The sequence below is a fragment of the Triticum aestivum genome, chromosome 3A (genome assembly GCF_018294505.1).
Source record: "Triticum aestivum cultivar Chinese Spring chromosome 3A, IWGSC CS RefSeq v2.1, whole genome shotgun sequence".
In the NCBI taxonomy this organism is placed as follows: Eukaryota; Viridiplantae; Streptophyta; class Magnoliopsida; order Poales; family Poaceae; genus Triticum; species Triticum aestivum.
Window position 1 is genome coordinate 529,031,219 of NC_057800.1, and position 24,392 is coordinate 529,055,610.

Genomic DNA, 24,392 nt, shown 5'->3' on the forward strand with positions numbered 1-24,392 from the left:
AATAAGCCTTGTGTTCTAGTTCGAGAGGTAAGTGACATGCTTTTCCATAGACCATTTTATATGGAGACATACCCATAGGATTTTTATATGCAGTTCTATAGGCCCATAATGCATCATCAAGTTTCTTGGACCAATTCTTTCTGGACCTATTAACAGTCTTTTGCAAAATTAATTTGAGTTCTCTATTACTCAATTGTACTTGACCACTAGACTAAGGGTGATAAGGTGATGCAATTCTATGATTAACATCATATTTAGCAAGCATTTTACGGAAAGCACCATGAATAAAATGTGAACCACCATCAGTCATTAAATATCTAGGGATTCCAAACCTTGGAAAGATTACTTCTTTAAGCATTTTAATAGAAGTGTTATGATCAGCACTACTAGTTGGAATAGCTTCTACCCACTTAGTAACGTAATCAACAACAACTAAAATATGTGTATAACCATTAGAGGAAGGAAAAGGTCCCATATAGTCAAAGCCCCAAACATCAAATGGTTCAATAACAAGTGAATAATTCATAGGCATTTCTTGATGTCTACTAATATTGCCAATTCTTTGACATTCATCACAAGATAAGACAAACTTACGGGCATCCTTGAAGAGAGTAGGCCAATAAAAACCAGATTATAGTACCTTATGTGCAGTTCTATCTCCGGCATGGTGCCCTCCATAAGCTTCGGAGTGACACTTGCGTAGGATCTATTCCTGTTCATGCCCAGGTACACAACGTCTAATAACACCATCTACTCCTTCTTTATGAAGATGTGGGTCATCCCAAAAGTAATGCCTCAAATCATAGAAGAACCTTTTCTTTTGCTGGTATGTGAAACTAGGTGGTATAAACTTAGCAACAATGTAATTAGCATAATCAGCATACCATGGAGCAGTATGAGAAGCATTTATGACATTTAATTGCTCATTAGGAAAGCTATCATCAATAGGTAGTGGGTCATCAAGCACATTTTCTAACCTAGACAAGTTGTCTGCAACGGGGTTCTCAGCTCCTTTTCTATCAACAATATGTAAATCAAATTCTTGTAGCAAGAGAACCCACCTAATAAGTCTAGGTTTAGCATCTTTCTTTTCCATAAGATATTTAATAGCAGCATGATCAGTGTGAATAGTTACTTTAGAATCAACAATATAAGGTCTAAACTTATCACAGGCAAATACAACTGCTAAGAATTCATTTTTAGTAGTAGCATAATTTCTTTGAGCATTGTCTAGAGTTTTACTAGCATATTGAATAACATTTAGTTTCTTATCAACTCTTTGTCCTAGAACAGTACCTACGGCATAATCACTAGCATCACACATAATTTCAAAGGGTAAATTCCAATCAGGTGGCTGAACAATAGGTGCAGAGATCAATGCTTTCTTAAGTATTTCAAATGCTTCTACACAATCATCATCAAAAACAAATGGTATATCTTTGTGTAATAAATTAGTCAGAGGCCGACAATTTTTGAGAAATCCTTAATGAACCTCCTATAAGAACTGGCATGACCAAGGAAACTTCTTATACCTTTGATGTCCTTGGGACATGCATCTTTTCAATAGCATCAACATTGGCTTTATCAACTTCAATACCTCTTTCAGAAACTTTGTGCCCCAAGACAATACCTTCATTAACCATAAAGTGGCACTTTTCCCAATTCAAGATAAGATTAGTTTCTTCACATCTCTGCAAAACTCGATCAAGGTTGCTCAAGCAATCATCAAAAGAAGATCCATAGACGGAAAAGTCGTCCATGAAAACCTCACAGATCTTTTCACAAAAGTCAGAGAATACAACCATCATGCATCTTTGAAAGGTAGCAGGTGCATTACATAAACCAAAAGGCATACATCTATAAGCAAAAGTACCAAAAGGGCATGTAAAAGTAGTCTTTGGTTGATCTTTGGCTGACACACGTATTTGAGAGAAACCAGAATAACCATTTAGAAAGCAAAAATGTGTATGTTTGGATAATCATTCTAGCATTTGATTGATAAAAGGTAAGGGGTAATGATCTTTTTAGTAGCCTTATTTAATTTGCGGAAATCAATTACCATCCTATAACCAGTAATAATTCTTTGAGGAATCAATTCATCTTTATCATTAGGAACAACAGTAATACCTTCCTTCTTAGGGACACAATGGACAGGACTTACCCACTGACTATCAGCAAAGGGGTAAATTATACCTCCTCAAGGAGCTTTAGTATCTCCTTTCTTACCACTTCTCTCATTTTAGGATTTAGACGGCGTTGATGATCACGAACTGGTTTAGCATCTTCTTCCAAATTAATTTTATGTTGACATAGAGTGGGACTAATGCCCTTAAGATCATCAAGAGTATACCCAATAGCAGCACGGTGCTTCTTCAGAATTTTCAATAATCTCTCTTCTTCATGTTCTGAAAGGTTAGCACTAATAATAATAGGATATATCTTTTTCTCATCAAGATAAGCATATTTAAGAGTATCCGGTAACGGTTTAAGCTCAAACACGGGATCACCCTTGGGTGGAGGAGGATCTCCTAGTATTTCAACAGGTAAATTATGTTTCAGAATAGGTTCCTGTTTAAAGAATACTCCATCTAATTCCCTTCTTTCATTCATAAACATATCATTTTCATGGTCTAGTAAATATTGTTCTAAAGGATCACTAGGAGGTACGACAATAGAAGCAAGACCAATAATTTCATCTTTACTAGGTCATTCTTCTTCACAGTGTTGTCAACTAAATTTAGAAAAATTAAATTCATGAGTCATATCATCTAAACCGACAGTAACAACATCCCTTTTGCAATCTATGGTAGCATTAACAGTATTTAAGAAGGGTCTACCAAATATAATGGGACAAAAACTATCTTCTGGGAGCCAAGAACAAGAAAATCAGCAGGATATTTAGTTTTCCCACACAAGACTTCAACATCTCTAACAATTCCCATTGGTAAAATAGTATCTCTATTAGCAAGTTTAATTATAACATCAATATCTTCTAACTCAATGGGTGCAATGTCATGCATAATTTTGTTGTATAAGTCAATAGGTATTGCACTAGCACTAGCACCCATATCACATAAGCCATGATAACAATGATCTCCTATTTTAACAGAAATAATAGGCATACCTACCATAGGTCTAGGTTTATCTGTATCACGGGGTTTAGCAATTCTAGCAGTTTCATCACAGAAATAAATAACATGCCCATCTATATTATCAGACAAGAGATCTTTAACAATAGCAATATTAGGTTCAACTTTAACTTGCTCAGGAGGTGTATATGTTTTTATATTGCTTTTACAAACCACAGTTGAAGCTTTAGCATGATCCTTTATCCTAAGAGGGAAAGGTGGTTTCTCAACATAAGAAGTAGGAACAATAGAATCATTATAAGTAATAGTCTTTTCTTCAACTTTAATAGGTGCAACTACTTTTACTTCTATGGGAGGATGATATTTAAACCACTTCTCCTTGGGGAGATCAACATAGGCAGCAAAAGATTCACAAAAAGAAGCTACTATCTCAGAGTCAAGTCCATATTTAGTGCTAAATTTACGAAAAATATCGGTATCCATAAAAGATTTAGCACAATCAAAACTAGGTATCATACCTGACTCCTTACCATTGTCGAGGTCCCAATCTTCGGAGTTGCGTTTAATTCTTTCCAATAAATCCCATTTGAATTCAGTAGTCTTCGTCATAAAAGAGCCAGCACAAGAAGTATCAAGCATGGTGCGATTGTTATCAGAAAGCCGAGCATAAAAATTTTGAATAATCATTTCTCTTGAGAGTTCATGATTGGGGCATGAATATAATATTGATTTAAGCCTCCCCCACGCTTGAGCGATGCTTTCTCCTTCGCGAGGCCAAAAATTATATATATAATTGCGATCATGATGAACAAGATGCATAGGATAAAACTTTTGATGAAATTCCAATTTCAATCGTTTGTAGTTCCAAGACTCCATATAATCACATAGCCTAGACCATGTCGATGCATCTCCCCTCAAAGATAAAGGGAAGACCTTCTTCTTAACAAAATCTCCAGGTACACTTGCAAGCTTAAATAATCCACAAACTTCATCCACATATATTAGATGTTCATCAGGATGTTTTGTTCCATCTCCTAAAAAAGGATTATCTAGCAGTTTTTCTACCATACCCAAAGGAATTTCGAAGCAAGCATTTTCATTTTCAGTAGGTTCAGTAGGTTGAGGAGCAACTCTTTGCTCTACTGGTCGGGGTGAAGATACCCCGAACAAGCCCCTCAGAGGATTACTTTCCATAGTAACAAGTGACAGTAAATTTCAGCACACTATATAAATTTTTCCTTACCAAATTCCACCTACCAAAGGCGCTTCACTCCCTGGCAATGGCGCCAGAAAAGAGTCTTGATGACCCACAAGTATAGGGGATCTATCGTAGTCCTTTTGATAAGTAAGAGTGTCGAACCCAGCGAGGAGCAGAAGGAAATGATAAGCGGTTTCCAGCAAGGTATTCTCTGCAAGTACTGAAATAAGTGGTAACAAATAGTTTTGTGATAAGATAATTTGTAGCGAGCAACAAGTAACAAAAGTAAATACGGTGCAGCAAGGTGGCCCAATCTTTTTTGTAGCAAAGGACAAGCCTGGACAAACTCTTATATGATGTAAAGCGCTCCCGAGGACACATGGGAATATCGTCAAGCTAGTTTTCATCATGCTCATATGATTCTCGTTCGGTACTTTGATAATTTGGTATGTGGGTGGACCGGTGCTTGGGTGCTGCCCTTACTTGGAAAAACATCACACTTATGATTAACCTCTATTGCAAGCATCCGCAAATACAACAAAAGTATTAAGGTAAACCTAACCATAACATGAAACATATGGATCCAATTCAGCCCCTTACGAAGCAACGCATAAACTAGGGTTTAAGCTTCCGTCACTCTAGCAACCCATCATCTACTTATTACTTCCCAATGCCTTCCTCTAGGCCCAAATAATGGTGAAGTGTCATGTAGTCGACGTTCACATAACACCACTAGAGGAGAGACAACATACATCTCATCAAAATATCGAACGAATACCAAATTCACATGACTACTAATAGCAAGACTTCTCCCATGTCCTTAGGAACAAAAGTAGCTACTCACAAAGCATAAACATGTTCATAATCAGAGGGGTATTAATATGCATATAGGATCTGAACATATGATCTTCCACCAATTAAACCAACTAGCATCAACTACAAGGAGTAATTAACAGTACTAGCAACCTACTAGCACCAATCCCAGACTTGGAGACAAGAATTGGATACAAGAGATGAACTAGGGTTTTGAGATGAGATGGTGCTGATGAAGATGTTGTTGGAGATTGACCTCCCCCGATGAGAGGACCGTTGGTGATGATGATGGCGATGGTTTCCCCCTCCGGGAGGGAAGTTTCCCCGGCAGAACAGCTCCGCCAGAGCCCTAGATTGGTTCCACCAAGGTTCCGCCTCGTGGCGGCGGAGTTTCGTCCGAGAAGATGGCTTATGATTTTTTTTCCATCGAAAGAGTCCAGATAGCAGAATATGGTCACTGGAGGGCCACCAGGGGGCCCATGAGGTAGGGGGCGCGCCCCCCACCCTCGTGGGCAGGGTGTGGCCCCCCTGGTGAAGTTCTTGCGCTCAATGTTTTTTTATAAATTTGGAAAACATCATCCGTGAAGTTTCAGGACTTTTGGAGCTGTGCAGAATAGGTCTCTAATATTTGCTCCTTTTCCAGCCAGAATCCCAGCTGCCGGCATTCTCCCTCTTTATGTAAACCTTGTAAAATAAGAGAGAATAGGCATAAGTATTGTGACATAATGTGTAATAACAGCCCATAATGCAATAAATATTGATATAAAAGCATGATGCAAAATGGACGTATCAACGACACATAGGCTAATGCATGAAACACTCAGATGATAAAGGTGCTTATAAACAGATAAAGTACAACATCTAGACCTTCCTGGCACGCTTGATCATGACGCTGCGGCTGTCCGTGTACTCGTCGGTTACGGGAAGCAGACACGCCCTCATGTCCAAGATCTGCTTGTTCATGTCGTAGCATGTGTATGTGTCCTTGGCCGCGTAGGTTATGTAGGCTAGATTCAGAGGTACCTCCCACGTGTTCAGGTCATCTTCTTTCATGTTGGCGTATCAGGGGTCGATGATGGTCTCAGCGAGGGCAACCACGGAGTCCTTCTCCTGCCCGTTGCTGATGATCTTGTATTGCTTCTGGATGTCGACAAGCTTGTTGCACCAAATGGCCGAATCATCGCGTTCTTCCTTCTCTCCACCGTAGCGAAGGTGCAGTCGGCGCTGCCGATGAAACGGGCGAATGCTCCAGAACCTGGTGCAGCCATAGGACTGAGGCGAGGCAGAGCTTCACCGAGTCAGTATCGTTGGTGTACATCACATTCAACTTGGTGCAGCCATAGGACTGAACGACGAACTCAAAGGGCAACTCCTTGCTGAAGTCCATATCCAGCAGGCTCACCCCTCGGATCGCCATTGGAGTCTCTTCGAGTGAACGAGTGTGTAGGCGGCGGCAGCAGTTTGTTTTCCAGCTCTTGGGGAACTGGATTCAACAGTAAGCTGAGTGTGTAGAGGCGATAATAGTTACTACCCCTCCCTCGCCCGTTGCACGCCCGGCAGAAGATGCACCCTCGGCCACACGTCGGTTCACGAGTGGGTCTGTATTGGTACTGTAATAACAGGAGTTAGTGGTCACTTTACTTAAATTTAATTAGCTTTAATAGAAATTTATACTTAAAACAAGAAATGCATTTGCTCGTTCTATCAGTGCCACAGGATCAACATGCACAACAATTAGAATTATTATTCTCAGGACGCACACGATCAACACATTTGTCACACTTTCACAAAGATAATACTACCAAGTTTGAACTGTTTGTTATGGTTGTTGTCCTCTGCATCATCATGCCGTGTTTCCCAGCTTGCAAGATTCAAAACCAACAAATAAGATCCAAATAATAAGAACAACAAAGATGCCTACACATCTCATTGATTCCCAGTTTGCAAGATTCAGAACCAACAAATAAGATCCAAATAATAAGTATAACAAAGATGCCTACACATCTCATTGATACCCAGCTTGCAAGATTCAGAACCAACAAATAAGATTCAAATAATAAGTACAACAAAGATGCCTACACATCTCACTGATTCCCAGCTTGCAAGATTCAGAACCAACCCATTAGAGCCTTTTGATAAAGTGAATATCGGAATTAAATCCATCTTGGCTAGCCATGTCATACAATCGAAGAACTTGGCGAATGCTCTTGACCATCACAACATCTGTAGTTGAGTATTCCTGTTTGCACAACATGTTTGCATAGCACAAACAAGGAGACAGGAGAGCATGATTTCGCTTTAATAGCGGCCTCCTTGAACTCAACCTCCAGCTCTACTTGGATGAGGTCTATCTGGAGTTCCATGATTCAATTCATGCGCCTTTTTCTGCAGTTCACCTGAAATGAAGCAAAGGTTGCATCATTCAGCTAGCAAGAAGTACTTGCTCTTGTGAGCTGGCAGGTTCTTCTTTAGTAGTTGCACTAAAATTGAGGAACATTAAGGTTGGCTGTCCGGCTCATGTAAGGTGCAACTATAATTTTCTTATCCTTTTGTGTAGTTCCACTAAAACAAAGTGCCATTATGGTGACAGTGACGGCTCCATCTTGCAAAGGCTAATAAAATGTTGCATGAGATTACCAGCAGAACTTGACGGAGATTTTGGAAACTCCAATCACCATTTTGTGCAGTTCCACCAAAATTGAGAGATGTTGCCCACGTGACATTTTAGTTGAACTGCACAAGACACTCATTCCAAAAAAAGTGTTTTGTGCAGTTCACCAAAAGGCCACAATAGCAACAAGGTGAAATGGATATCCCTATCTGCACAAAAAGATAGAAAGTAAACAGTTGCTGGTCAATAAGAATATACGAAACATATACAAAATGAAAAGAAGCATCTTAATTATGTTCATGGCAATCACGCAAGGAAAGTAGAAATTTTAAAACGTCAGCAATGCTTCATGTTACCAGAAGCATTACGATCAACAATAAGATTCCTCAAATATGGGATTACTTTAATGGTGGCATTGCTTGTTTACCAGACACAGTAAATCAACAGCAGCTAAAGAGTTGGTTTAAGGGCATGGGACCGAGGGGACACCATGACACTCAGCAGCGTAAAGGAGCAACTTACTTATCATACCGGGGAAAACAGCAGGAGTGCCATTTGTAACACAGTTTAATTGCATCTTATCACTGGAGGCATTAGATTAACAATAACACTGGTTAGACATGCCCCTAAGGTAACAGTGTGATCGCTTCATTTTACATGCGCCCTTACATTAACAACAGCAAAAGATTGGTATAAGGACATGCGACAATGGACGCATCAACACAATGTACCTACAAGGAGGCATAAAGTGGTGATGCCGAGTATGTTCATGCTATGTGAGGGCAGCGAACCTAATCCTGGAAACCTTGTACTATGTGAGGGCAGCAAATCTAATCCTGGAGACCTTTTACTATGTGAGGGCAGCAAATCTAATCTTGGAGACCTTTTACTATGTGAGGGCAGCAAATCTAATCCTGGAGACCTTTTACTATGTGAGGGCAGCAAATCTAATCCTGAGACTTTTTACTATGTGAGGGCAGCAAATCTAATCCTAAGACCTTTTACTATGTGAGGGCAGCAAATCTAATCCTAGAGACCTTTTACTATGTGATGGCAGCAAATCTAATCCTGGACATACTCTGTTGACTTGTCCACCAGCCGCCACTTTCTATCATTTTTTCAACCAATAATAGATCTGTTCATTATCCAGTTTGTACTGTGTTTTCCCATTATTTCCCTTTTCAACCAAGAGACCGGTTGGGTATCCGGTCTCTACTACTTTCACCATATTATTTCCTCTTTGAATCAAGTCCTAGATTCGTGCTACAACGTTCCCCCCTTTCTTCGTTGTTTGAACAAAGCCCTAGATTCGAATGCATGAAGTAGTTTTACCTCTAATAATACTAAAAATTTAGGTGGCTTTGGAAGAGCTGATGGCAGTAGAAAAAGATGCACATGCAGACACGTGGGGAGCTGGGGCAGTAGAGCAAGGCCGCTTTCGAAGAACTTATACCCGAGGGTCGCCGGGATGTCGGCGGCGGCTGGTCGGATCTGCAGACAATACGGCAGGGAGGAAGAAGGGTCGGAGGACCTCCCGAGCCGGCGCTGTGTCGGAGAGAATGGCACGGGCAGAGGATCGGGCCCCTCCGGCAGCTATGGGTTTCCTCCCTCGGCGGCGATGACCGCATGAACGATGCGTGCGGTCGCCAGCACCGTCTGGAAACGCTGCGCGGTGCGGGGCCGCAGGCCAGTGCCTTGGATGATTTGGCACAGCCGACTGCCGCTCGCGTCCATCGCCTCCATAGGTGCTTGTGGCTTCTGGTCACTTGGTCTTGGATTGGAGTGAGCATTGTTGCCCAGAGACTTGGGGGTAGATGGATTGGAGTGGTGGGGCTATACTAGCAAGTAGTTGTACGTACTAGTACAATAGTGGGCACACATAGCAATTTTGTCTCATGCAAGAGCCTGGCTATATGCGTGCTCCAATGTTCGCAACTGCAACGTTCGGTTTGCGCTTGGCTCTTCGCCTCTTCGAGAAGACGAACAATGATGTTACTACTACTGCTTCTACAGTGTTGAATCCACTGCTGCATGTCCGTCCACCGCGAGCGGGACAGATAGCTTATTGTAGAAGTACTACTAAGCAAAAGCCTGTCCTCGTTTGCGAGCAACCACGCGCATGGGTGAGGGAGAAGGCGTGTAGTAAAATCAAGCTTCTCCTCGTTGTACGAGTTGACGAGACACATCATAGCACTGGCCCCACATGCTTGCCTCTAAACTTGGCTGAAAGACCCGCAGTGTACAATATATTTGCTGCAATCTCTAACATTTGCCCACCACAAATTAAAATATATGTGGTCGTATGCATCGTTCTGATGCAGAGGCCGGGGAGTCCCCCCCTTTTCGAAAAAACAAATTAAAATATATATTCCTGTCTTGACCAGATGAGCGTGCAAACTACAATCACCAGGGTGCCAGGTAGGGCCAGAAGACTATTTTAATTAAAAAAAACTTCGAGACGACCACATAGCATGGAGCCGACCCCAATGATTTTAAGCTTACAGGCATGGTACACGCTATCCTAGACTACTCTACACATGAAACTACCACATGAGCATCCGGGCTGCGCTTGGCTCTTCGCCTCTTCGGGATGTCAAACAATAATGGAGTACTACTGCACTGGAGGAGTACTATAGTACGCTTCTGGCCATCTGACACCGGTTGAACTGCTGCATGTCCACCGCGTGCGGGAGGGAGAGCGTGTAGCAAAAGCTTCTCCCAGTCTTGCCAGCCACCACGCTCATGGGCGAGGGAGGGACGCTCTTTCCTTTCCGTGTATGACAGGTGGGCCCGATAGGTGTGTGGCCAACCTGTCATACAGCCAAAGGCAGGTGCAGTTAAGTCCGCGAGGGAGAGGATAATCAAACTTCTCGTTGATGTACGAGTTGACGCGACACATCAAAGCATTACACTCGATATATTTCAATAATTTGCGTTTACCGATGCATTAATTACAACACATGCATGCATGCCGTGACTCTCCTTTTGGTACTTGCATGTGTTGATTTAATGCACCTTGAAGTAGTATAAAATATGTGACAGTAAAGCTTTGTAATACCCTGGCCCAAGTCGAGAGATGGTTGTGCACGAGGAGGGCGAGATCATGCAGACCGAACAGGACCCGACAATGGAGCTCTCTAAGGTCTCGATGGACCTCACCGTGCTCCACTGCCCCTTGTGCCTCCGCCCCTTGACGCCTCCAGTGTATGAGGTTTGAATACACCTCGTTCGTTCGGCTGATTGAGCAAGGTGCAGGTTTCTTGATTGATGTGTTGTTCGATTGATTTCTGTAGTGCAAGGGAGGGCACCTGGCCTGCACGGACTGCCGCGTCGAGCGCCCCGGGAACCAGCGGCAGTGCCAGAAGTGCGAGCGCGGCGGTGGCTTCGACGTGCGGAACACGGCGGTGGACTCCGTCCTTTCGTCACTGAGGGTGGAGTGCCCGCACGGAGGCTGTGGGCTCTACGTCACTTACCACAATCTCGCCGATCACCAGAGCGTGTGTCCGCTCGCGCCCTACAAATGCCCCGTGCCCGTCTATGGCTACGAAGGCCCGCCGCCGATGCTCTACCACCACATCAGCACCGCGCATCCCATGCCTGTGGACAAGATCCAGTACGGCAAGGTGCTCTAGCTCCAAGTGCCACTGTCGGAGCCACGACTCTTGCTGCTCGTGGAGGAGGACCGCCGCACGTTTTTCTTGGTCGGCAGCGTGCTCGACATCGACGCGCCTATCGCCGTGTCGGTCATCTGCATCAGAGCGAGGGCGTCCCCACTGCCGCACTACGTGGCCAAGCTGTGGGCGAATGGCCCGCCGGGGGAGCCCAAAGGCACGACCGATGCCGTCAAGGTGGAAATGGAGGTGACAAGCAGCAAGGATCCCGGCGACGTCGACATGCAGGATCTGACCTTCTTGACAGTTCTGCCCAAGCTGCTGGCCGGGGCTAATCTTGTGTCCCTCCACATTCAGATTGACAAGCTCACGTCCTAAATGTTTCTACAGTGCCTTCTATTTATCTTAGTAATATGCTAATATAGGGATTACCTTGGTCTATTTTAGCTTAAGAAATGGTTGGTTTTGGTGGCGATGCAGCAATTACTTCGACATTAGATCAGTAATTTCCAACAGTCGAATGGATATTTTGTGTCTGTTGGATATAAAGTTCCTTTGGGTAAGAAGTACTACTCGTCATCAAAGTGGATAAAAGGAGATGTATGTAGACGTATTTTAGTTCTAGATACATCCCTTTTTATCCATTTTGATGACAAGCACTCCCTCCGTTCCACAATACATGCCTTCCATTTGTCAAAATATAGATGTATCTAGACATGTTTTAGTATATAGGTACATCCATGATGGTGAGTGGTGGAATATTTTTTGTAGTTTACAAAAGCACCTAATTAATGCTTTTGTTTTTCTCAAAAAATAATGTTTATCAATGCATTAATTGCAATGCATGCATGCATAAAGTACATGCTTTGGTCAATTTTCTCTTAATACTTGCATGCAATGATTTAATGCACCTTGGAATCTGAACATGTGTTGGGGAACAACCAAATTGAGCCTTATAAAATGGAAAAACTAAAATTTGAATTGCAAATTACTCCACGCTATATTGAATTGCAAACCTGTTCACACCGATCACAACCTAAACGGTTTCCCACTTAGGAGCGTATTAGTACCACGCTATATTGAATTGCAAACATCTTCACACTGATCACAACCTAAACGGTTTCCCACTTAGGAGCGTATTAGTACTCGGTTATAAATACTAGTATGCCAAGATGACTGCACATTGCTCCTCAACTCCTCATCCACAAAAACAAACAAGTCATTCAGCATCCTTCCCTTGCGTCTGCCATGGCCAGCGTGAGTTCTGGGTCGAGAGATTGCCACCAGGGAGAGGCGAGCATGGAAGCGGAAGCACGAGAGATGTCTCGCCTCACTTCGAGAGCAGCCGACATGTCCTGCCGCATGGAAGTAGCAGCACAGAGGTCCCGCCGTGCCGCTGAAGCAGCACGGAGGTCCCGCCGCGCCGTCGATACAGCAGACTGGTCCGGCCGCGTCGCGGAAGCAGCAGAGATGTCCCGCCGCGCCGCGGCGGCCTGGGAAAATTTCTCGCGGGCAGGCGATGACTGTTATAGGCGCATGCATGCAATCGTCCATAGCCAGATGGATCAGATATCCGGCATGGCGAGGTTGCAGGACGACATGAAAGCCTTGTTTGAACAGGCTACCGGCGTCATCCGATAACTAAGGGAGGGCAATGAGAGGCTCCGGGCCGAGCGCGACCTGCTGAGGGAGAAGATTGTCCTAAGTACAGACTAGGAGGAGGAGACCAGTGCCTTGTTGAAGAGGACCAACGTCATCGTCAAGAAACTTATGGACTAGAATGGCATGCTTCACAATGAGCGCCAAAGGCTGGTGGAGGAATCCGTGGATGTTCTCAAGCAGCGTCTTGAGGACACGAAAGAGCTCATCGCCGCTCGCCGCGGAGACTAGTTCCCGCGGCCTGCAGCAACGCATCAAGAAAGTAGAGATCAGCTAGCCAGATCCTTGTCTTCTTATTTTGCCCTTGTGTAGCCGCATGTGGCTTTTTAAATTATCTTTCTAATTATGTAAGACAATTAATCGTCCTTATCTTTCTGTGGAATATCAATGTTGCGAGGCTGGAATGAAGAAAACTCTTGCTGTGGCGACCCTGGCGTTGCTGTTCTTCTAGTTGTTGTTGGGCTTCCTTCAGTTTCCTAGTTTCTTTGATGTAATAATCGGTTTAGGATGTGGATTGTGTCGTTGGTTGTGAAATGTTGGGTTCTAGCGCGGATGTTTGGCCTTTGTTGGCCTCTTGGGATGTTGCGATTTCAATTTGATAGCTTTTAGTCCTTCATGTTAGGCTGGAGTTGTGATGAACTTCTTGTGAATTGTGATGGTTTTCAGTAATGAAAATCGAAAGGGGCAAGCCCTTCTTTGATCAAAAAAAATTTAATGTCCTTATATATTCATCAGTCTTGGTATAAGTTGCAGTAGATGCTATATAGGTCCGTCGGATCTTACATCAAGATCCGTGCTTTCAGATTTTCTTTTTTCTCTCTTAAATCTCAGTCGAGTGAGACATAGCCACGCCATTAAACAGAGGCTCGGGCACCATTAATGGAGACCTTGGGAGAGAGGTGGACGGCAGATGGAGGTCAAAGGGCTCTCCTCCCGATAAGCACGCACAGGGGTCTGATCGCACGCCTCTCGTACTCAAATAGCTACCCTGCATGGCGCCTCCTAGCTAATAAAAAGTGGGGACGCATGGTGGCACGTAAATGGTACTAGTAAGTAGAACGCCCATGGTTTCAATAATACTTGTGTTTCCGATTGTAACGTGACATCACTTGTTCCAAAATGACTTTGTTGATTGTTAATATGTGCGCCTTCGCAAATCGGACTGCAAATTTACCATAGCATGTTGGTGCCATGTCATGGCACCAAGCCAAGTTTCATTATTTTCATGCGTGTTTTGGATTTACAGGAATTAAAAAACTAAGTTTCTCAATGTTTCCAACCCAGCCACGACGCCCAGAATTTTGAATTTCATTCCCATTTCTTGCATGGAACCTAGAAATTTACCCGAGGACACACATGTGATTTTTCAACCAACTTTGGTGCACTGGAACATGTGCTTGTATTTCAAATTTGAATTATGCACACAAAGGTGACACGTTCCCTCCCAGAACCACGAGCCTTCTTGAGAGAAGCTCCGATTTGCAAGAAGCTTATACCAAAATTTGTTCCTATTCGGCCAATTTTTTTACCACGGCATGGTACTACCATGACATGACACCATGCCAAGTTTCATGATTTTAAAACCAAGTTTCTCAATGTTCTCGACCGAGCCACGATGCCCAGATGTTTGAATTTTATTCTCATTTTTTGCATGGGACCTACTCCCTCCTTCCATCTATATAGGGCCTAATGTGTTTTTCAAGACAGCCTTTGACTATTGACAAGATTAATAGCACATGAGATGTATACTATGAAAATTATATTATTGGAAGCTCCTTTGACATACAAATTTGAAGGTATGCTTTGTGTAAGTTGCATGTCATATATTATTGCTCTAACGTTTGGTCAAAGTTAGCCTCGAAAAACGCATTAGGACCTATATAGATGGAAGGAGGGAGTAGAAATTCACCCGAGGACACAAATGTGATTTTTCAACCAACTTTGGTGCACGGGAGCATGTGCTTGTAGTTCAAATTTGAATTATGCACATTAAATGACCAAAAACTCAATTAATGTGTAAATAAGGCCAAACGAAGCCGGAATAATTCCAAAATTTAACAGGGCACTCATGTAGTTCTATGTTGCCTTTGTAAATAAACTCAAGGGGGACAACGTATATCGTTTCGCACTCAAAGGTGGCACGTTCCCTCTCAGAACCACGAGCCTTCTTGAGAGAAGCTTCGGTTTGCAAGAAGCTTATACCAAAATCTGTTCCTATTCGGCCAATTTTTTTACCACAACATGGTAGTACCATGACATGACATCCATGCCAAGTTTCATGATTTTCAGACGTGTTTTGGATTTACAAGAATTTTAAAACCAAGTTTCTCAATGTTCTCGGCCGAGCCACGATGCCCAGATGTTTTAATTTTATTCTCATTTCTTGCATGGGACCTAGAAATTCACCCGAGGACACAAATGTGATTTTTCAACCAACTTTGGTGCACGAGAGCATGTGCTTGTAGTTCAAATTTGACTTATGCACATTAAATGACCAGAAACTCAATTAATGTATAAAAAACGACAAACGAACCCGGAATAATTCCAAAATTTAACAGGGCACTAATGTAGTTCTATGTTGCCTTTGTTAAGAAACTCAAGGGGGGGCAGCGTATATCGTTTCACACTCAAAGGTGGCACGTTCCCTCTTAGAACCACGAGCTTCCAAATCGGCCCAATTTTTTACCACAACATGTTAGTGCCATGACATGACACCATGCCAAGTTTCATGATTTCCAGGCGAGTTTTGGATTTACATGAATTTAAAATCAAAGTTTCTCGATGTTCTCGGCCGAGTCATGACGCCCAGATGTTTGAATTTCATTCTCATTTCTTCCATGGGACCTAGAAATTCAACCAAGGACACACATGTGATTTTTCAACCCACTTTGGTGCACCGGAGCATGTGCATGCAATTCATATTTAGATTATGCACATTAAAAGTCCAGAAACTCAATTAATGTATAAAAAGGCCAAATGAACCCGAAATAATTCCAAAATTTAACAGGGCACTCATATAGTTCTATGTTGCCTCTGTAAATAAAATCAGGGGGGAGGCAGCGTATATCGTTTCGCACACAAAGGTGACACGTTCCCTCTCGGAACCACGAGGCTTGTTGAGAGAATCTCCGGTTTTGCAAGAGGCTTATACCAAAACTTGTCCCAATTCAGCCAAAAATTATACGTATGAAAACAGGGTTTAGATTATCCCAAACATCTCGCTACCTAGACCAATAATGTACTATGATTTGAATTCAACATAAAATGGATACAAATATTTGAATTGGAGAGCGTATGGTACATGTAGTTCATAGTGAAATATGATTACTGCTATATGTATGTTTTTTGTTATCAAGATAATATTTAAATTATTGTATAACTTGACAACAATCGTATTCAAATAAGGAAAATTGATTCAAATTTAGTCCATATGGTAGACGACAATATATATGTTCACATGGTGGAGTAAAATGTTCATATATGATGGAAGATCAAAATGTACGACTACATCAATTATAAACCGCAAGGTCACCTAACGATATATTCGAATTCAACATAACGTGGATTCAAAAATTGAAATTCGAGATCATGGCATCTGTAATCATATAAAAAGGGACATTACTCTTTCTTTGGTGGGAATTGATTTGTTTTTTGTTGTTGTTGAGGGAAGTGCGAATCGATTTGGTACTGTGCAGGGTAATCTTGTTCTCCCGATTTTTTTTACATTTTTCTTGTAGTTTTTTCAATGGCATCTATAGCAATATAGTAAAAGGGGACATGACTCTCTTGTGTCTTGTATGAATTGTTTTTTTACACGTTAAGTTTGTTCTGCCGAACAAGGAATCCGCACCTTGTTATCCCGAAATTTTCAAGCTCGAGTATCTTTTGTCTCACCTGCTTTGAAACTCCCGCTTCTTCAACCCGCGCCGCGCCTTGTTATCCCGAAATTTGGACGCGCGCGAGAACTCCCTCCTCATCCGAAATCGCTCCCGCAGCCCAGACACGCGAAATCCCCCTTCTACCCCTCAGCCGGAAATGAAGCTCCACGTCGCGGTGTCAAAACCGGTGGGGGTACGCTGGTAACTTACCCTACATTTCGGACAAGCGCGTCCCTAAGCTTGGCTCCCCCTCCCCCTTCGCCCCCCATTCGTACACCGAGGCCGCCAAAACCCGCGAAACCCCACGCTCCTCCGTCGGCCTCCCGACCGCCGCCCAGCCGGAGACTCTTCCCCGACTACGTCGTCCACCGCAACAGCTCGCCGTCCCTCATCCACCGCACCGGATGAGGATCCGTTGTCGATCTCGTCGTCCCGCCGGATCAGCCGCCCCGTCCTCCACCTCCAAGGAGCTGCCCCGACGTTCGCCTCGTCTATCGCGCCACCTCAATCCCCACAGCGCCGTCTTGACCTGCCCCACCGGAACCGCAGCACCCTCACCAATTCCTCCGATGAAGCTGAGGCCAACTTGGCGCCACCAAGGAGGTTCTGCACTCACTGCTGCATTTTATCTTTTATTTGATCTCACGGGGCTGCCGGTCCTCGATACCGAGCAGACATGGCGTGTCTCCATCGACGGCGCTGTCGCCGGCCACATCATCCACGGCGTCTCTCCCCCATGTCGTTGCTTCCTCGGCGGCGACTTCCACAACGGCACTAGCTGCAGCTGCTCCGGCTCTCGCTCGCGCTGCGGCTCTGTTCTTGCTGTCGGTCGCGCTGCTGCACTGCTCCTGCTTTCGTTCGTGCTGCTGCTCTGCTCTTGCTCTCGCTTGCGCTGCTGCTGCACGACCTCCAGCTGCTACAAGAGTTGCTGCTTTAGCACTCGCTCGCGGTGCTACTGCACGACTTGCTCTCTGCTAGTGCGTTCCCTGCTCGAGCGTCTGCTGATTTAGATCACTGCTTCTCTGCTACTAGTGCTCGAACGCCCTAAACATCTATTGCAATGCTCTGTTACTAGTTCAATCAGTTTCGACAGTAAAATTCAGTTTCGACTGTGAAGTTCATTTTCTTCAGTTAAGTTCAGAGTGAACAGTACTTACAGCATCTGTCGGAGCGGCCGTGGCGCGGCTGATGCGTTTTACATCTAGCACTTTTTGGTGATGTATTTTACATCATCTATTGCAGATGATATTAGGGTCCCACTTCAGATTAACGTTGTCTGTCTTGTCATGCTTCAGCCTCGTCGCCGTACACCTTAGCGGAGCTGCTCCAACGACGGAACCGTCCATCACAGCGGAGCAGTACCCTCGGCGCCGTTTCCAGAGGCCTCGGATCTTCTTCCCCGCCTCCGACAGTCACACCAGCATCATCACCATCCTCCACGTCCAACCCAATGATGCTGAGGTCCACAAGGCTATGCCAAAGAGGTTGTACACTCGTCGCATCACTTTGTTTCTCCATTCCTCTGTTCTTCCAATTCATGTGAGCCAAACACCCAGGTTGACTGAAATCCTATGTTTCCAAATGCTCTGTTTTGCACGTGCATTCCTATCCTATTCCTGTGTTTTTCCTGTCCCTGCGTTTATAGAATCCTCCAATTCTAAGGAGCCCTTACAGATTTACTTCATTTTCAGATAGGCGTCAAAGAAAACTCTGTGTGTTATGTCCTGCTCCTGCCGTGCCGTCATCCACCCCACCTGAGGTGCACCATCGACAGAAGCGTTCACTGCAGCAGAGATCCCCCCTGCAGACTTCCTTTCGCCGCCTCAGATCATCTTCCCCGTTGCCGGCAGCCACGCCAACTGCATTACCATCATCGACTGAGCAGATGAACCTGAGGACTACACAGTTCCGGAAGAGAGGTCGCAGTCTTTCGTGTTTGCTTACGTTATACATCGGTTATTATTACCTGCTACTTTATCGTTCAATCTTGAGTTTTGAATTGCCCATGGGTCTCATATCGAGCCAGCAACGAATAGTATCTGTCTACTATCTGGTTCATCTGGGGTCTTCTATGTGGTTCATGTTGGGTGGGCAACAAACAATAGATGATCCATTGTCTATCTTTTTAAACTGAAGCTATAATCTACCTGCTATCATTAGTTTTGGATCCATCCACTCGTTTGCTACCATCAGTCTTGATTTTTGCATGCACCCCTTAGGCCTTACAAAATCTAACTATTTTTTTATTATGCATGTCAGATATTGTACACAATCGTACTGAACATGTAGAGAAAAAGAGAAGACCGTTGCGTGCGAATATAATGTCATGCAGACGCCGCTCCATGGTGGGCGAAGTGCCCCCCTCCTGCATTTCCAGATTGTATTCCAGAGGAAGATAACTGTTCAGATGGAGATTCAGAAGGAGCCGACCACGCCTGTTTACCACCTGAGGTGTTTGCTCTAACCTGGCATGCTGATGTTGGTCATATCATGCATATGGCGCCTTGCATTGCTTACATTATACATCTTATATGTCATCAGCTTAGTTTAGATTTGCTTTGTGTGAATGCCACCTGTTTGGTTTCTATATCATACTCCCACCATTCCTAAATATTTGTCTTTTTAGAGATTTCAACAAGTGACTACATACGGAACAAAATGAGTGAATCTACACTCTAAAATATGTCTATATACATCCGTATGTGGTAGTCCATTTGAAATCTCTAAAAAGACAAATATTTAGGAACGGAGGGAGTATATGGGAATTATGCAATGCCATCTTCTTTAGCCAGGCATCATATACGTGAATCATGCAATGCCATCCTGTTTAGCCAGTCATCGTATATGTGAATTGTATTGTGCCATATTTTTTTCCATAATGTATTCCATTTGTCAACAATGTTTATACATTCATCTACTCTTCCTGTGCATCAGCCATTTGAGTCGGTCATGGGAAAATCTGGAGTGAAAACAAGGTCTTCTGAGCAGTCAGTGCTACCTGTCGATGCAGATTTCTTGCTGGTTACAGATAGCTCCTCAGAGGAGGATTCAGAGAGAGATGACCAGTCGTATTCCCCCCCCCGAGGTGCATGCTCTAACTTGGCTGGGTTATATTGCTCATATCATGCATATGGTGTCTTGCATTGCCATGCCATCTGCTTAGATTAGACATGCTTTGTGTGAATGCCTCCTGTTTGCTTTCTATATCAGATATGTGAATTATGCAATGCCATGTTTTTCAGCCAGTTATCATATATGTGAATTATGCACCGCCATGGAGCCAGGCATCATATATGTGAATTATCTCATGCCATCTTTTTTTCATTACGTATTCCATTTGTCGACAATCTGTGTATATTGAACTACTCTTCATGTGTATCAGCCATTTGAGCCGGTTATGGAAAAATCTGGAGTGAAAACAAGGTCTTCAGAGCAGGCAATGGTACCTGTTGAAGCATATATCTCGATGGTTACAGGGAGCTCCTCAGAGGAGGATTCAGAGACAGATGACCAGTCCTATATCCCACCTGAGGTGTATGCTCTAAGTTGCAATGTTTATATTTCTCATATGATGCATATGGTGTCTTGCATTGCTTAGTTTAGACATCATATGCACAATATTGAATTCTATCTGCTTAGTTTAGAGATCATACATGCGAGTGCCAGCTGCTTAGTATATGAATCAATTATGTCAATTATATCATGCCATCCTGTATACTTAGACAACATGTATGTGAATTATTTCATCCCAACCTATTTTAGAAAGACATCATATAGTTTTGTCATGTCATCCTGTTTAGGTACTCATCATATGTTGAATTATGCCATTATATCCTGTTAAGTTATCCATCATATATCTGAAACTGTGTCATGCTATCCTGTTTAGTTAGGCATCATATATGTGAAATTGTGTCATGCTGTCCTGTTTGGTTAGACAACATATATGTGAATTACCACATCTGTCTATCATACAATGTCTGTACGTTCAATTTCTTTTCTTGTTTATCAGCCATTTGAATTGGAGGGGGTGATGGCAGTATCTAAGGGAGCAAAAACCCGTTCTTCACAAAAGACAGTGCTACCCGTCGATGCAGATAGAACCATGGTTGTACTGGCCCACAAACTAGCCCCACCACACATAATCGAGACTCTTCCAGATTGCACACTTACACCGTTGGGCAGAGAACCAGCTACAACCCATCTAACCGCAACCCCAGCGGATAGTAACCCACTTATAGTTGACAAAGCACCATGTCCACCACAGAGTACCCCCACACGAGCAGTTTGTAAAGCTACTGCAGTGCCCAAAGCACGAAGACCACCACAGCTAACCCAAACTCCACGTTTAAAGCAGAAGAGCAACTGTTCTCAGGTCAGATTCCGTAGCTATGGTCCATACTCCTTTGCTGTTGCATCACTGTATTTACTCATACCAACTACTTTCGAATTTGAAGGATCCAATTGAAACTCCAATGGCGCAACAGGTATGTTTTAAACCTATTTCTTTAACTGGATTGCTGTTCTAACTTCTTGCTCTATGTTGATTTCAGTTTAAGTTGTATAAACAGTTATGTTCTCATGTGATGCACATTACAAGTGCTGCCAATGCTGTGTAGTTTCTCACACTTATATTCTGTCTATGCTGCTGTGTCTTAAAAATATATGAGTTGAACTGTGTCTCTATCTTGATTAGGGAACATAAACTAGAATGATATGGACAATACAGTGACCATAGTACATAGATATATGTTTGTTTCATGCTGTTATCCTGTCCACCTTACTACTGAACCGGTTTACCAAAATGAGTTTCGTATACTACAAGCTAAACCTGTGATGTGTCTGCTTGTTTCTCTTGTAGTATGCAAACAGAATATTGGAGAAGAGCACCCCACTATGCAATGGTAGAGAAAGTAATGCAGATAAGGTTCAAGATAGTGAGACAACCCTGTTGGTCTCCAAGAAAGGTGATAAAAACGATCTTGTAGACAGTGAGAAAACCCCACAGTCCTGCGTTGATGTAGTGTTCGAGTTACTGGCCAGTACCGCTGGCACAAGCTCTTCGAACTCGCTGCCTGAATCACTTCGGCTTCTTCAGTCTCAGCTACAAGCTGAAAGGCATCAGTCAGCTGTGCTGCGGCAAGAAGCCGAAGGACTGAGGAAGTCCCTGCAGAATTCAGATGCGTACTTTCTTGTGCAACAGCAAGCGCTGGAGGATTTAAGCGCCAAACAAGAGAAAGTTAATAAGCTTGCTAAGCATCTTGCCAGCATTATGGGTACCCAGGATATTGTTTCTTGAACTCTTCTGAAGTGGTTTCAGTTCTGGACTTGTTTTGCTGCGGCGTTTATATGCTGCTTTGTTCCCTATATTTGCACTGGTGGCGAACTTTGATGCCCAGTGGATGTAATATGTGTAATAGCCGTGATAGCCTAGCATAAGTTGCTTGCTTATTTATTTCCTTGTTGTCTTGTTTATTTGTTTGCTTGTAGTCAGTGCAGTTCTTTTTCCGCGGTTTGCTAGTGGCTGCAATAACCTATTTTTTAAAACTAGGCCACAATAACCATGTGCTAATATTTACTGTAGTGACACTGGGCCTCCTACGGGCCATAGAAATAGTGGGCCTTCTACGTGCCGTAGAAATAGTAGGCCTTCTACGGGCCGTAGAAACAATGGGCCTTCCACGGGCCGTAGAAACAATGGGCCTTCTACGGGCCGTATCATCAATGGGCCTTATACGGGCCGTATGATCGATTGGCCAAACATGGGCCAATAACAGGCCGCATTATGGCCGTAAACGGGCTAGAGTTGGAATCGTCCGTTCATGGGCCGACCATAACGGGCCATCGTTAATAGGCCGTATTTGATGACGCTATGAAAATGGTCCAACATATTAACGGACCACAAACGAGCCGACTGTAACCACAGGCTGAATTTGGCCCACAAGCAGAAAATGACAGTAACGGGCCGTAAGTAAACGAATGCTGGAAATGAGCCCAAGAATAAATGGGCTCTGAGAAGGCCGAAAGATAACATGGGCTGGAAACGGCCCAACGGAATAACGGGCCGTTAATGGGTATAAAGTGATACACTGTTCATTACGGGCCAGTTTCACCATGGGCTGTTAATGGGTGTAAAGTGATACACTGTTCATTACGGGCCAGTTTCACCACGGGCCGTTAATAGGCCAAGAGTTACATAGGGCCTCATATGGGCCGAAAGACGTCATGGGCCATACATGGGCTAGAAGTGAAAACAGGCTGGAATCATATTGGATGGCCCAGATGATGCTACTGGGCCTAATTCGAATAGGGCGTAACGGGCCTTGGGTTAGCGGGTTGTAAATGGGCTATATGCGAACAGGCCGTTAACAGGCTTTCCATGGGCCGGCCCGCCACCTTTTGACCAAGTCAAACGGGCCGGCCTTTTCACAGGAATGGGCCTCTGTTGGGCCGTGCGACGTGTAGACGTATCATAGGCGCCTTCTGTCCAATGAGTGGATGACATCTGTCCCAACGATGAGCCGACACGTGTTTCCTCCAGCCAATGATGATTTTACACGTGGAAAATCCCCATTGGTCGGGGCTGTTAACGGGTTATCGGATCCAAAACCCGACCCGATTGCTTAATGGCGTTCTGTTACGGTGGATGCCACGTGTCGGTCACCCTTGACGAAAGCACTTCTGTGACGCGCGATTTATCATCACGGAAGTGCACACTTCCGTGATGATAATTTTGGTAATGTCATGGAACACTTCTACGACAACACAGGTATGACTATCTTGATTCTGTCATAAAATCATCATGGATGTACATGCATGACAAAAAATGCGACCTATTGTGACAAACCCATCTAGGGGTGGAGGCGCCCAAACCCATCTAGGGTTTCCCCTGTGGCAACCGCCCCTTCCCTAGGGAACCTTAGGGCGCCTCCTCCTCCCCTCTTCCCCTATATATAGTGAGGGAGAGAGAGGGCAGCCGCACCCTTCCCCTGGCGCAACCCCTCCCCCTCTCCTATACCTCCTCCTTCGTAGCGCTTGGCGAAGCCCTGCCGGAGAACCACGAGCTCCATCACCACCACGCCATCGTGTTGTCGGAGTTCTCCCTCAACTTCTCTTCTCCCCTTGCTGGATCAAGAAGGAGGAGATGTCCCCGGGTTGTACGTGTGTTGAACGCGGAGGCGCCGTTGTTCGGCGCTTAGATCGGAATCGACCGCGATCTGAATCGCTGCGTGTACGACTCCACCAACCGCGTTCTTGTAACGCTTCCGCTTAGCGATCTTCAAGGTTATGAAGATGCACTCCCTCTCTCTCGTTGCTAGTATCTCCTAGATTGATCTCGGTGACACGTAGGAAAATTTTGAATTATTGCTACATTTCCCAACATTGGTATCAGAGCTAGGTCTATGCGTAGATTATATGCACGAGTAGAACACAAAGCAGTTGTGGGCGATGATTTGTTCAATTTGCTTACCGTTACTAGTCTTATCTTGATCTGGCGGCATTGTGGGATGAAGCGGCCCAAACTGACCTTACACG